The following is a 14,593-nucleotide window of genomic DNA, read 5'->3' as shown; positions in this document are numbered from 1 at the left end:
CACCATTACAGAGACAGTCCGCCATTACTGAGGCAGACAGCCATTACCAAGGGAGTTCTAACTATACCTCTATAAACAAAACTGCAAGGAAGTTCACAGAGCAGCTGGGCAGAGACCACGGCAGCTCAGCAATGCCTCTGCTGGCAGACTGTGACTAGCCTATGTACTCGCTGGGCAGGGCATCTCTGAAAAAAGGCAGCAGCATGTCAGGAATTTATAAATAAAGCCCCAACTTCCTGGGACAGAGCACCTGGGAAAAAGAGGTGATTATGAGTTCTGCAGCAACAGACTTAAACATACCTGCCCAGCAGCTCTGAAAGGAACAACAGAGCTCACAGCTCAGCACTTCAGCTACTATAAGGGATAGACCATCTCCTCAAGCAGCTCTCCGATCGCCATATATTCAAAGAGACACATCATAAAGGAGAGTTCAGGCTGACATCTGGTGGGTATCCTTCTGGAACAGAGATAACAAGAAGAAACTGGCAGCAACACTTACTGTTCTGCAACTGCTGCAGGTGATCCCTAGGCAAGCAAGGTCTAGAGTAGACCTCCAGCAGTCCTATCGCAGAGGGGCCTGACTGTTGGAAGGAAAACTAAAAAACAGAAATAATTTCATCATCAACAAAAAAGATGTCGACTCAAAGACCCCATCTGAAAGCCAGTAACTACAAACACCACAGATAGATAGATCCACAAAGATGGGAAGAAACCAGTACAAAAAAGGATGAAAATACCCAAAACCAGAATGCCTCTCCTCCTCCAAGGGAATCACAACTTCTCACCAGGAAGGGAGCAAGGCTAGATGGAGAATGAGGCTGATGAATTGACAGAAACAGTCTTCAGAAGGTGGGTAATAACAAACTTCTCTGAGTTAAAAGAACATGTTCTAACCCAATGCAAAGAACTAAGAACCTTGAAAAAAGGTTTGAAGAAATGCTAACAAGAATAAATAGCTTAGAGAGGAATATAAATGAATTGAAGCATCTGAAAAACACAACATGAGAACATCACAGAGCATACACAAGTTTCAATAGCCAAATTGACCAAGCAGAATAAAAGATATCAGAGATTGAAGATCAACTCAATGAAATAAAATGAAGGCAAGATGAGAGAAAAAAGAGAAAAAGAAATGAACAAATCCTCCAAGAAATATGGGATTATGTGAAAAGACCTCATCTACTTTTGATAGGTGTACCTGAGTGTGACAGAGAGAATGAATCCAAGCTGGAAAACACTCTTCAGGATATTATCCAGGAGAACTTCCCCAACCTAGACAGGCAGGCCAATATTCAAGTCCAGGAAATACAGAGAACACAACAAAGGTATTCCTTAAGAAGAGCAACTCTAAGGCACATAATCCTCAGATTCATCAGGGTTGAAATGAAGGAAAAAATGCTAAGGGCAGCCAGAGAGAAAGGTCACGTCACTCGCAGAGGGAAGCCAGTCAGACTCACAGCAGGTATCTTGGCAGAAACCCTACAAGCCAGAAGAGAGTAGGGGCCAATAATCAACATCCTTAAAGAAAAGAACTTTCAACCTAGAATTTCATATCCAGCCAAACTAAACTTCATAAGAGAAGGAGAAATAAAATTCTTAATGAACAAGCAACTGCTCAGAGATTTCATCACCACCAGGCCTGCTTTACAAGAGCTTCTGAAAGAAGCGCTAAACATAGAAAGGAACAACCAGTACCAGGCACTCCGAAAACATACCAAATGGTAAAGAGCATCAACAAAATAAAGAAACTGCATCAACTAACAGGCAAAACAGCCAGCTAGCATCAAAATGGCAGGATCAAATTCACATTTAACAATATTAACCTTAAATATAAATGGACTAAATGTGCCAATCAAAAGACAGACTGTCAAATCGGATAAAAAGTCAAAACCCATCAGGGTGCTTCATCCAGGAAACCCATCTCATGTGCAAGGATACACATAGGCTCAAAATAAAGGGATGGAGGAAGATTTACCAAGCAAATGGAGAGAGAGAGAGAGAGAGAAAACAAGTGTTGCAATCCTAGTCTCTGATAAAATAGACTTTAACCATCAAAGATCAAAAGAGACAAAGAAGGGCATTACCTAATGGTAAAATGATCAATGCAACAAGAAGAGCTAATAATCCTAAATATATATGCACCCAATACAGGACCACCCATATATATAAAGCAAGTTCTTCATGACCTACAAAGAGACTTAGACTCCTACACAGTAATAGTGGGAGACTTTAACACTCCACTGTCAATATTAGACAGATCAACAAGACAGAAAATTAACAAGGAAATCCAGGACTTGAACTCAGATCTGGACCAAGCAAACCTAATATACATTTACAGAACTCTCCACCCCAAATCCACAGAATTTACATTCTTCTCTGCACCACATCATGCCTACTCTAAAATGGACCACATAATTGGAAGTTAATCACTCCTCAGCAAATGCAAAAAAAAAACAGAAATCATAACAGTCAAGCAGACCACAGTGCAATCAAATTAGAACTCAAGATTAAGAAACTCACTCAGAACCACACAACTTCAGGGAAACTGAACAAGTGGCTCTTGAATGTTAACTGGATAAATAATTAAATGAAGGCAGAAATAAAGATGTTCTTAGAAACCAACAAGAATGAAGACACAATGTACCAGAATCTCTGGTACACATTTGAAGCAGTGGCTAGAGGAAAATTTGTAGCAATAAGTGCCCACATGAGAAGCAAGGAAAGATCTAAAATCGACACCCTATCATCAAAATTGAAAGAGCTAGAGCAGCAAGATGAAAAAAACTCAAAAACTAGCAGAAGACAAGAAATAACTGAGATCAGAGCAGAACTGAAGGAGACAGAGACACAAAAAACCCTTCAGAAAATCAATAAATCCAGGAGCTGGATTTTTGAAAAGATAAACAAAACAGACTAGCCAGATTAATAAAAATGAAAAGGGAGAATAATCAAATAGATGTAATAAAAAACAATAAAGGGGGTATCACCACAGATTCCACAGAAATACAAACCACCATCAGAGATTACTACAAATAACTCTATGCACACAAACCAGTATATCTGGAAGAAATGGATAAATTCCTGGACACTTGCATCCTCCCAAGCCTAAACCAGGAAGAAATCAAAACTCTGAATAGACCAATAACAATGGCTGAAGTTGAGGCAGCAATTAATAGGTTACCAACCAAAAAAAGCCCAGGTCCAGATGGGTTCACAGCTAAATTTGACCAGACATAGAAATAGAAACTGGTACCATTCATGATGAAATTATTCCAAACAATACAAAAACAGGGAATCCTTTCCAAATCATTTTATGAGACCAACATCATCCTGATATCAAAACCTGGCAGAGACTCAACAAGAAAAGGAAACTTTAGGCCAATATCCATGATGAACATAGATGCAAAAATCTTCAATAAAATACTGGAAAACCAACTGCAACAGCACAACAGCTTATCCATCATGATCAAGTAGGCTTCATCCTGGGGATGCAAGGCTGGTTCAACATAGGCAAGTCTCTCAACATAATTCACCACATAAACAGAACCAAAGACAAAAGCACATGATTATTTCAATAGATGCAGAGAAGGCCTTTAACAAAATTCAACAGTACTTTATGCTAAAAACTCTCAATAAGCTAGGTATTGACAGAACATATCTCAAAATAATAAAAGCTATTCACAACAAACCCACAGCCAATATCATACTGAATGGGCAAAAACTGGAAGCATTTCCTTTGAAATCTGGCACTAGACAGGGATGCCCTCTTTCACCGCTCCTATTCAATATAGTATTGGAAGTTCTAGCCACAGCAATCAGGCAAGAAAAAGATATAATGGGTATTCAATTAGGAAAGGAGGAAGTCAAATTGTCTCTATTTGCAGACGACATGATTGCATATTTAGAAGACCCCATTGTCTCAACCCAAAATCTCCTTAAGATGATAAGCAACTTCAGCAAAGTCTCAGGATACAAAATAAGTGTGCAAAAATCATAAGTATTTCTGAACACCAATAACAGACTTAAAGAGAACCAAATCAAGAATGAACTGCCATTCACAATTGCTACAAAAAAATTAAAATACTTAGGAATACAACTAACAAAGGATGTAAAGGACCTCTTCAAGGAGAACTATAAATCACTGCTCAAGGAAATAAAAGAGGACACAAATAGATGGAAAAACATTCCATGTTTATTGATAGGAAGAATCAATATCATGAAAACGGTCATACTGCCCAAAGTAATTTATAGATTCAATGCTATCCCCATCAAGCTACCTATGACCCTCTTCACAGAACTGTAGAAAACCACCTTAAATTTCATATGGAAGCAAAAGAGAGCCCACATAGCCAAGTCAATTCTAAGCAAAAAGAACAAAACTGGAGGCATCATGCTACCTGACTTCAAACTATACTACAAGGCTACAGTAATCAAAACAGCATGGTACTGGTATCAAAACAGCATGGTACTGGTACCAAAACAGAGATATAAACCAATAGAACAGAACAGAGGCCTTGGAGGCAACATCACAAATCTAAAAGCATCTGATCTTTGACAAACCTGACAAAAACAAGCAATGGGGAAAGGATTCCCTGTTTAATAAATGGTGTTGGGTTGGGAAACTGGCTAGCCATGTGCAGAAAGCAGAAACTGGACCCCTTCCTGACACCTTGCTCCAAAATTAACTCTGGATGGATTAAATACTTAAACATAAGACCTAACACCATAAAAACCTTAGAAGAAAACCTAGGCAAAACCATTCAGGACATAGGCATAGGCAAGGACTTCATGACTAAAACACCAAAAGCATTGGCAACAAAACCCAAAATAGACAAATGGGATCTAATTAAACACCAGAGGTTCTGCGTAGCAAAAGAAACAATCATTAGAGTGAACTGGCAACCAACAGAATGGGAAAAAATTTTTGCAATCTACCCATCTGACAAAGGACTTATATCCAGAAAGTGCAAAGAACTAAAACAGATTTATAAGAAAAAAACAAACCCATCCAAAAGTGGAAGAAGGATATGAACAGACACTTTTCAAAAGAAGACATCTATGAGGCCAACAAACATGAAAAAATGCTCATCATCACTGGTCATTAGAGAAATGCAAATCAAAACTACATTGAGATACCATCTCACGCCAGTTAGAATGGCGATCATTAAAAAATCTGGAGACAACAGATGCTGGAGAGGATGTGGAGAAATAAGAACACTTTTATACTGTTGGTGGGAGTGTAAATTAGTTCAACCATTGTGGAAGACAGTGTGGCAATTCCTCAAGGACCTAGAAATAGAAATTCCATTTGACCCAGCAATCCCATTACTGGGTATATATCCAAAGGATTATAAATCATTCTGTTATAAAGACACATCCACATGTATGTTGATTGCAGCACTGTTTACAATAGCAAAGACTTGGAACCAAACCAAATGCCCATCAATGATAGACTGGACAGAGAAAATGTGGCACATATGCACCATGGAATATGATGCAGCCATAAAAAATGATTAGTTCGTATCCTTTGTAGGGACATGGATGAACCTAGAAACCATCATTCTTAGCAAGCTGACAAGAACAGAAAATCAAACACTGCATGTTCTCACTCATAGGTGGGTGTTGAACAATGAGAACACATGGACACAGGGAGGGGATCGTCACACACTGAGGTCTGTTGTGGGGGACTAGGGCAGGGACAGTGTGGGGTAGGGAGTTGTGGAGGGATAACCTGGGGAGAAATGCCAGATATAGGTGATGCGGATGGTAGCAGCAAAGCACATTGCCATGTATGTACCTATGCAACAATCCTGCATGTTCTTCACATGTACCCTAGAACCTAAAGTGCAATAAAATATATGTGTGTGTATATATGTATGTATATATATATATGTATGTATATGTACGTATGTGTATATATGTATGTATGTATGTATATGTATGTATATATATATGTATGTATATATATATGTATGTATGTATATGTATGTATGTGTATATATATATATATATATGAAAAAGAAAATCCATACTGGAGAAAAATCTCATGCACATAGTTATTTTGTATGTCATACAGGACAACTATACTGGAAAAATATTATATAAAGAAATTAGCAAAGCCTTTAATTGATTCTGTAATCTTACTCAACAGAAAATTCGTATGAGCGAGAAGCCTACAAATGAAATAATTGTAGAATGACCTTTGTCCAAAATTTACACTTTAAACAACACCAGAGAGTTTTCTGGAAAGAAACTTTACAGGCACAATTAATGTGGGAAATAATTTTAAAAATCAACTCTGAAAATTTGATAAATGAAAATAAAAATCAGATTAATCACACTAGAAAGAACTAAAAAACTCACACTGGAATATATCTTACTCTAAATCGGAGTGTTTATTATGATGAATAATCCAAAGTTCAAACAATAAAATAATTTAATTACATGTTTCAAAAACAGAGATTGATGGATCAATAGATATATTCAGCGTCTATTTTTTTTGTAATGACGGTATTTGAAATTATCTGAGCAAATATTATTGATGTAATTAAACTGCCAAATTACAAAAATAAATAAATAAACAAAGTTAAAATGTTTCTTACAAAAAAAGGATATTGGAAAATAAAACTGAAGGGGGAAGAAAGCGTTTCAGTGCAGGTGACCTGGTTTGTGATGGAAAAAGAGGTCAGGTATAATACAGCATTCCATTTCATTTCTAAAATGAAAAATGCCTACATATTTGCAGGATAAATCTGCTGATTCAGCCAAGGAGATCAGATCATCAAAACTCTATTTTTTAAAAGAAATAGATTGTTTAATTGGTTGCTTGAAATTAATTGGAAGTTGGTACAATTGGAGAACCATTTTCCCTGAAGACTCATTCCTCTTAAATTGAGCAAACGTCAGAAACAGACATTAAAAACCACATGTTTGTCTTCTAATTCTCAAAGATTTTATTGTGTGTGTTTCCTGTGGACATGTATACATGAACCTTCCTAGGCTTGTGTGAATGGTTCATACCAGGCTGTCTCTGACCACTGATCCCTTAAATGAAAACAGCATTTTAGAAACTACCAGTGAACTGGAAAAAGAAGGAATGATTAGAATTGCAATTGTAACACTTTCAGATTCAGTCTTGTTTTTATAACAAGTATTTTTTATCTGCTAGTATTTGGTTTTATTAATTTCTTAACATTTAAATTTATATACAGTAAAACTAGCTTTAGTTTTGATGTACATTTCTGAGTTTTAACACATGTATAGATTGATATAACCACCACCACAACCAATTAAAAGAATAGTTCCACTACACCCCAAAATTCCTTCATCCTTTCTCTTTGACCTTTACCTCCACCACAAATCCTGAGAATCGTTTGCTCATGTAATCTGTCACAATAGTTTTGCGTTTTCCAGAATGTCATGAAAATGGAAACTTATACTAAGTAATCTTCCAAGAGTGACTTCTGTTTGGGTCAACTCTTCATTGTGCTTCCACACATCTTGTGATAGCTTTTGTTCTGGGCTCTCCTTTTGAGGCTGTTTTCCATGATAGTTTCAAAATTGTTTGTTAGGATAGTGGTACTGTCTCCCTCTAAGGCTAAAGGAACATTTATTTCTTGACCAGGAGCCTGAAGATTTTGTCTTTTTTTTTGAGGCAAACATTGGGCTTAATTTCTTGGAGCTCCCTTTACAAGGCTGCTGTGGGGAAGAGGTGGGGGTTCTTTTTCTTTGCGACAACGTCTCGCTCCGTTGCCCAGGCTAAAGTGCAGTGGCACCAACTCAACTCATTGCAACCACCACCCCATGGCTTCCAGTGATTCTCCTGCCTCAGTATCCTGAATAGCTGGGATTTTAGTCACCTATGACCACATCTGGCTAATTTATTGTTTGCATTTTCAGTAGAGATAGGATACTGCCATGTTGGCCAGCCTGGTCTCAAACTCCTGACTTCAAGTGCTTCACCTGGTTCAGCCTCCCAAAGTGCTGGGATTACAAGCATGAGCCACAGCACTTGGCCAGCCAAAGCTGTGGGCTTTCTAAGGTAGAGTTCTTCAGATGTGACAAAAACTGAGTGTACATGGTATTTATCTGGGTGTGCTAGAGGAACTGACTGAATCCTGAGTCACATGCTGGCTGCTGTGCTGTGAATAATAAAGTTCTTTGTTTCTGACCCAGGAGTCTCCTCTTTTCTGTCAGCCTCTGTGACACTTGACACTGTGGTAGGCAAAATTGTTAACTTTTAAACAAGATAAAGCCTCAGACTCTTTGCAAGGCTTAACACTTCCTCCACATAATCCATTTTGTTAGGTAATTTTATGTAGCAGTAGTGTATCAGTTTCCAAGGGCTGCTATAACAGAGTAGCGAAGGTTGGGTGGCTTAAAACAACACAAATTCATTTTCTCAGGGGTCTAAGGACCAGAAGTCTGAAATTAGGGTGCTAGCTGGGCTATGCTCTCTCTAAGACCTTTAGTGACATCTTTTCTTTTTTATTCTTCCTGGTTTCTGGTGGTTTGCCAGAAATCATTTGTGTTCCTTGGCTTGCTGCTGCATGACTAAAATGTCTGTTTTCTTTGCCACATGGCGTTTTCATATGGCTCCTTTTATAAGGACCCCAGTCATATTGAACTGGGAATCCATACTGTTCCAGTATGACCTCTTTTTAACTAATTACATTTTTAATGGCTCTATTTCTAAATGATGTTACATTGTGAGGTACTGGGGGTGGGGACTTCAACATATCTTTTTATAGGGGAGGAGCAAAATTAACACATAAAAAGTGTTATTGCTAAGTACTATTCCATTAGATAGATGTACTATGTTGTGTTTATCCATTTGCCTGCCGAAGAACATTTGGGTTATTTCCAGATTGGTAATTATGAGTGATGTAGCTAAACACTTGTATACAAGTTTTTGTGTGAACATAAGTATTTATTTTTGTAAGGTAAATATCTAGGAGTGGGATTGCTGGGTCATGTAGTAACTTTATCTGAAACTGTCTAACTTTATAAGAAACTGTTCTCCAGAGTATGATTTTTGGATTCTATGAGGAATATATGAGTTTCGGTTGCTCTGCATTCTTATAAACACTTGACATTATCATATTTTTTTGTGTGTGCATTTCTTTTTTCCTATTCAAGTAGATGTATAGTGATATCTCATTGAGGCTTTAATTTGCATTTCCCTAACGATACTGAGAATCTTTTCATATGCTTGTCATCCATATACTTTGTCCGGCATGTTTGTTCAATCTTTTGCTCATTTTAAAATGTGTTATTAAATTTGGAGAGATTTGTGTATATTCTATATACAAATTGTTTGATAGATATGTGATTTGAACACATTTTCTTCCAGACAATTGTTTGTTCTTTCATTTCCTTAAAAATGCCTTTTACAAAGGAAAAAATGATAATTTTGACATAGTCTAATTTATCATTTTTTTCTTTATGGTTTATGCTTTTGGCGTCATCCATGTGGACTCTTTGCCTAACCCTAGGTCACAGAGATACTGTTCTATGCTTTCTCTAAAGATTTTATACTTATTATTTTAGATTTTGTAAATCCATGGTCTATTTTGAGTTAATTTTTGTGTAAGGTATGAGGCAGAGGTCAAATTCCTTTTTTCTGCCAACGAATCTCCAATTGTCTACCATTAATTTGCTGAAAAGTTGTCTATTCACCATTGAAATATCTTTGCATATTTCCCAATTAACTATTTATGAGTCTATTTCTGGACTCCCTACTCTGTTCCACAAATTTACGTTTCCATCCTTTCATCAATACCATACTTTTTACTACTATAGATTTGGAGTAAGTTTTAAAACTGGGTAGTGTGAATCTTCCAAATTTGTTGGACTTTGAAAAATCATATTGGCTACTCTAGCTCTTTACTCTTTCTATAATATATAAATTTTGGAATCAGTTTGTCTATATTTACAAGAAAATCTTGCCAGGGTTTTGATTGGGACTGCATTAAATCTAGACAGCTGATTCACCTGAGAATTGACATCTTAGTAAGTCTTTGACTTACTAGTTAATTGACTGTATAGTAATTCTTCCAATCATCTGAGTTCTAATGAACTTGGTGTCTTTCTATTTTGTAGGTGTTCTTTTATTTTATCAGCATCTTATAATTTCTGTTTTTAATTTTATACATATCTTAAAGAACTTGAGGAAAAGCCTATTATTTGTACCTATTTGCTGTTATCTCTACAAAATTCACTCAGTAACTCTCCTCTTGTTGTTTCTACCATTTTAAAAATACAAAGTCACAAACTTTCTCCAATCCTCATGAGACTCTTAAATGGAAAGATTCAGCTTAACCAAAAGAAATATAAGTATTTTTCCTTTGTCCTTCCCACCTAGATTTACTATAACTCTATAAAGGTAGTGGTTACAGTACTGTGGTAAGCAATGAATTCAGTTTTGTCTTATTTATAGGCTACTTAGTAGTATTTTCCAGTAGTCAAAGAGTGTTGCATGAGGAATTGATGCCAGGACGTGACCATCCTTTGCAACCACAAGGATGGAAGCCAAGAGAAGAACAGTGTGAGAAGAACGGAAACATCCTTGATGATGCTGTCGAGCTACCAAACTAACCTTGGGGCCTATACTTCCCAGATGTCCCTGTCCAGAAATTGCAAATGTCTCTGTGGTTTGAACCCACTTAGGTATTTGGTTACTTGCAGCCAAAACACCTCCTGATACAAACACTGATTTGGCTCCATCCTAGCTTGTCATTCTCGTCACTTTTTGTGCCCTACCCCTCCTTTGCTTTAACCAAGTCGTCAACATATCACTATTTTTATGGATCTTTTCCTCTGCTCTCACTTTTTCTCTCACACTGGAGCTCCTTCCACGCCTCCCCAGTCTCCCCGGCTTTTCTCTGGTTAGTGTAACCCGAGTAACTGCAGTTGGATTCCCTGGTTCCCACACCGGGGAGTTGAATCCAGGCCATCTGGATGAAAACCACGAATCCTAACGGCTAGGCCGCCAAAGGAACAGGGTAGCTGCAGCTAGGACTTAGGCTTGGCCTTCCTAACTCCACAGAATAGCAAAAGGGGCTCCGAAAGCGCAGTGAGTTTTACCGATCAAATAGAAGTCGTGGAACCAGAGTGTGGAAACTGCAGTTTATTAGGCAGAGTGAAAGGACAGCTCCCACGCTTTCGTAGGAGAGGATCCTGAAAGGATTCCATTCCAGGCTGGGGCGGCTAGAGTTTTTACCCCTGAGTTATTTTCTCCCCATTCATGTTCTCCTCCAATGAGAGGGGTTCTTTCAAACTTCCTCTGGATTGAGTGATCTTTGACTCCATTACCAGATTGGCTACTGATTTATAACCCTGAGCCACAGAGCTCCAACCTCCAAGTGCAAAAGTTGAGGAATTCGGAGACAAATCCTCTACCTGGCCTGTCAGAGGCGGGAAAGCTGAAACAAGACACCTAGTAGGCCAGAGGCTGGAAGGCGAAACAAAGGGCCCCAGCCAGCAGGTCGAGAAAGCTGAAACAAGGGGCCAGAGGCAGGAAAACCGGGAATTCCAGCACTGGAAGCAATGCCCCCAGCGGACCTGGGGAAGATTCCAACCAAATAAGGTTTGCCTAAGGAAGATTCCAACCAAATAAGGTTTGCCTAGAAGATTCTGACTACACCTACTCTCTCCGCCCCAGCACACGCATAGGTGCTCACGCACGTATACTCAATCTTCACCTATGGAATATCTGAAGCACTCATGTGACTCTGTGTGCTGCTGAATACAATAACTAAAATTTACTGAGTGCCTATTTTCTGCCGGGCACCATGCCTACTACTTTTGAAACCCATGAAAAGCTTATGAACTAATTACTGTCATTGCCTTCATTTCACCAAGGAGAAAATGAGTTTCTCAAGGTCACACAGACATCTAATAAGTATCAGAGTTATAAAAATTCCAACCCAGGCCTACTTGTAGGTCAGAACTGGTGTAAAGTACCTTATACAGAAGTGAATACGTGTGGCACCACATTGATTTCTTTTCACTGCCACTGCATATTGTAAGAGACTAGATTTTGTCTTGAATTTCATTGTACTCCTTTCTCTGCCACAGGCCTAGCAGCGATAGCTACACAATAAATGCACCCAGCTGATTAGGCAATTAGTCCTCTCCCCAAACACTCTCATGTGCTCCAGCTGTGGTCTTCCCCGCTCTATAATAAACACACCTGTCTTTATTAGCCTTTGACTAGCCCTGTCAGAACCATATGAGTTAACTTTTAGTAAGATGTTAATAGCTGACAATAGTTAAAAAAATTTTTTTGGACAAGGTGCTTTTGACTTCAAAGGAATGACTCAGGTTAAAACTTCTAGAAGGTAAAGGGTGGTGATTATCTATTCAAAGGGCATTTTGTGAGCAAATTCTGGCAAGCTGATGGTGATAATGGGCATGGTTTTTATGGTAAGGTGGGGTGGGGTGAAAGAAGGAATCTTTTCAATATGAAAGGTTCCATTCTCTTCAAGGCACAGGCATTTTTTCATTGATTCTTCGCCAGGAGTCTTCAGATATTCCACCACCACGAATCTCCTTTTCCTGGGTGAAGTCTAATACACTAAAACAACAACAACAAAAACCACTGCTTCCTTCTTAAAACGTTTTAGTTGTGAATGTTGTATTACATACTTAAATAATTCCCACATTTTTGTGTAAATTCATATCCATTAAACTATAAATGAAAATTAAATTCATCATGCACAATCCTGTGTAACAGCCATGATAAGCAGTAAAATATTTGCCTGTTGTAGAAAATCTTTAGAAATAAAAATATAGAACTGAATTTTAAGTTTGCTGTAGAGATAGATTAGACCAGGTTTCTCAAACTTGATCCATAAGCATTTTGGTGGATGCTTATTAAAATGTAGGCTCCACTCCAGACCTTCAGGAACCAGGAAATTCTTAGGAGGAAGAGCAGGAAACATTGAACTGGGGTAAGTGTTTCAGCTGTTCTTCAACATGGGTTTGCCATTTGGAATCTGGGGGTGCCCCACACCATAAGCCTATGCCAAAAAACATTTTCCTTCTCCTTCCCTCAGTCCCCTCTTCCAAGAAACACTATGCCAGGCAGTGTTTCATTTGAAGAATGCAAAGATAAGCAACAATGCTCACTGCAGTGACAGACAATAAACAATTATATGCAGTTGATTCAGTGTTGAAACAGAGGTAGTACAGGATACTGCATGCTTAGAGAGGAGGAAATGACACGTTCCTCTATTTAAGGCAAAGCTGACACCTGCACATAGAAGATGCATGAATACAGACCCAGAGGGTTAAGGAAGCCTGGTGTCTTCCAAACATTTTAAAAAGTCCACTATGGCTGAAGCTCAGGGTCAAGTTTGGGGAAGATGAGACTGGCAGGAATCAGATCGTGAATACACTTACATGCCACCTTGTAAGACTCAGGACAAATCTGGAGTTGTTGAGAAGAAACCTTGATGTTTCCAGCATTTGGTATAAAAATATTTGAAAATATAACATGATGAGAATGCCTTACCACTGAAGTTTAAGTCAACTTTGTGCTGAGCTAATATTCTGTAATAGTCAATTAAAACTTTGATAATGTAGTGGAGACTCTTTCCAGCTGATATACAGCAAGATACATAAAAGACCTGCTTTGGTTGCTACAGAAAGCTCAGTCCCATGGCAGTACTCCTGGAAATAAAAGTTTAAACAGTTTGCAAATCAAATTTCTGTGCTTTCAGAAGACTGAATAATTGCATGGATATTTAGAATCTTGCTATTGAAGAGAAATTTAGATATCATCTCGTTCAATGTCTATCTTTGAAGAAAGTTTCTTCAACTACATCCAGTATAACTTCTTCCAGGCAGCATCACTCAGGTGTCTGTGGCACTGAATAAAGTCTGCCCAGGTTTTAACACTTGCAGTACAGGAGAGGCACTGAACTTTCTGGCAGCTTACTCTCTGGTTAAGCAGAATCATTCCTTAGCAACTTCTGTTCTATGGTAATTAGGCATCTTTCTGATTTAAAGAACGTCTCTTGGGATAACAAACTCGGTATTACATCTATCGTGATGTCTGCTGCTCACCTTTCAGTCCTTCCTTAAAACAGACTCTCTCTCTCCTGCCGGGTCTCCTTTTTCCCACATGCATTTCAATTTGTCCGTGTTGCCTCTTAAAATTTCCATCACCAGATACAGGTAAAACAATACTTTCACTACTTACTGCTTCTCATTTCTTTGTATGCATTTTTTAGAAAGTAAATTTTCATGAAAGGGCCTAGCTAGGGTCTTTTCTGGCTAATATGCAAAGAAGGAATATCCATGAAACAAAAAGTAAAGAGCAGCTCAGTGTTAAGCCTGACAATGACTCACTGTACAATGGAATGCTGACATTTAACATTATAATAAAACCTGGTATGTTGTTAAGATTGCCAGGCATTTTGTGTATGTGTATGTGGAAAAAATAAGAACATAGAACAGTGAAAGAAACAGGGTAGAGGCCTGGAGTTTGAGAAATGAAGAAAGTGGAAAGCCACATAACAAGGGCAAAGGACATCTCTTCAGTTGTGGAGACCAACTGAAGGTGCTTTCAGTTGATCAACTTTTTTTG

The sequence above is a fragment of the Callithrix jacchus genome, chromosome 3 (genome assembly GCF_049354715.1).
Source record: "Callithrix jacchus isolate 240 chromosome 3, calJac240_pri, whole genome shotgun sequence".
NCBI classification, from domain to species: domain Eukaryota; kingdom Metazoa; phylum Chordata; class Mammalia; order Primates; family Cebidae; genus Callithrix; species Callithrix jacchus.
Note: the sequence above shows the minus strand (reverse complement) of the source record.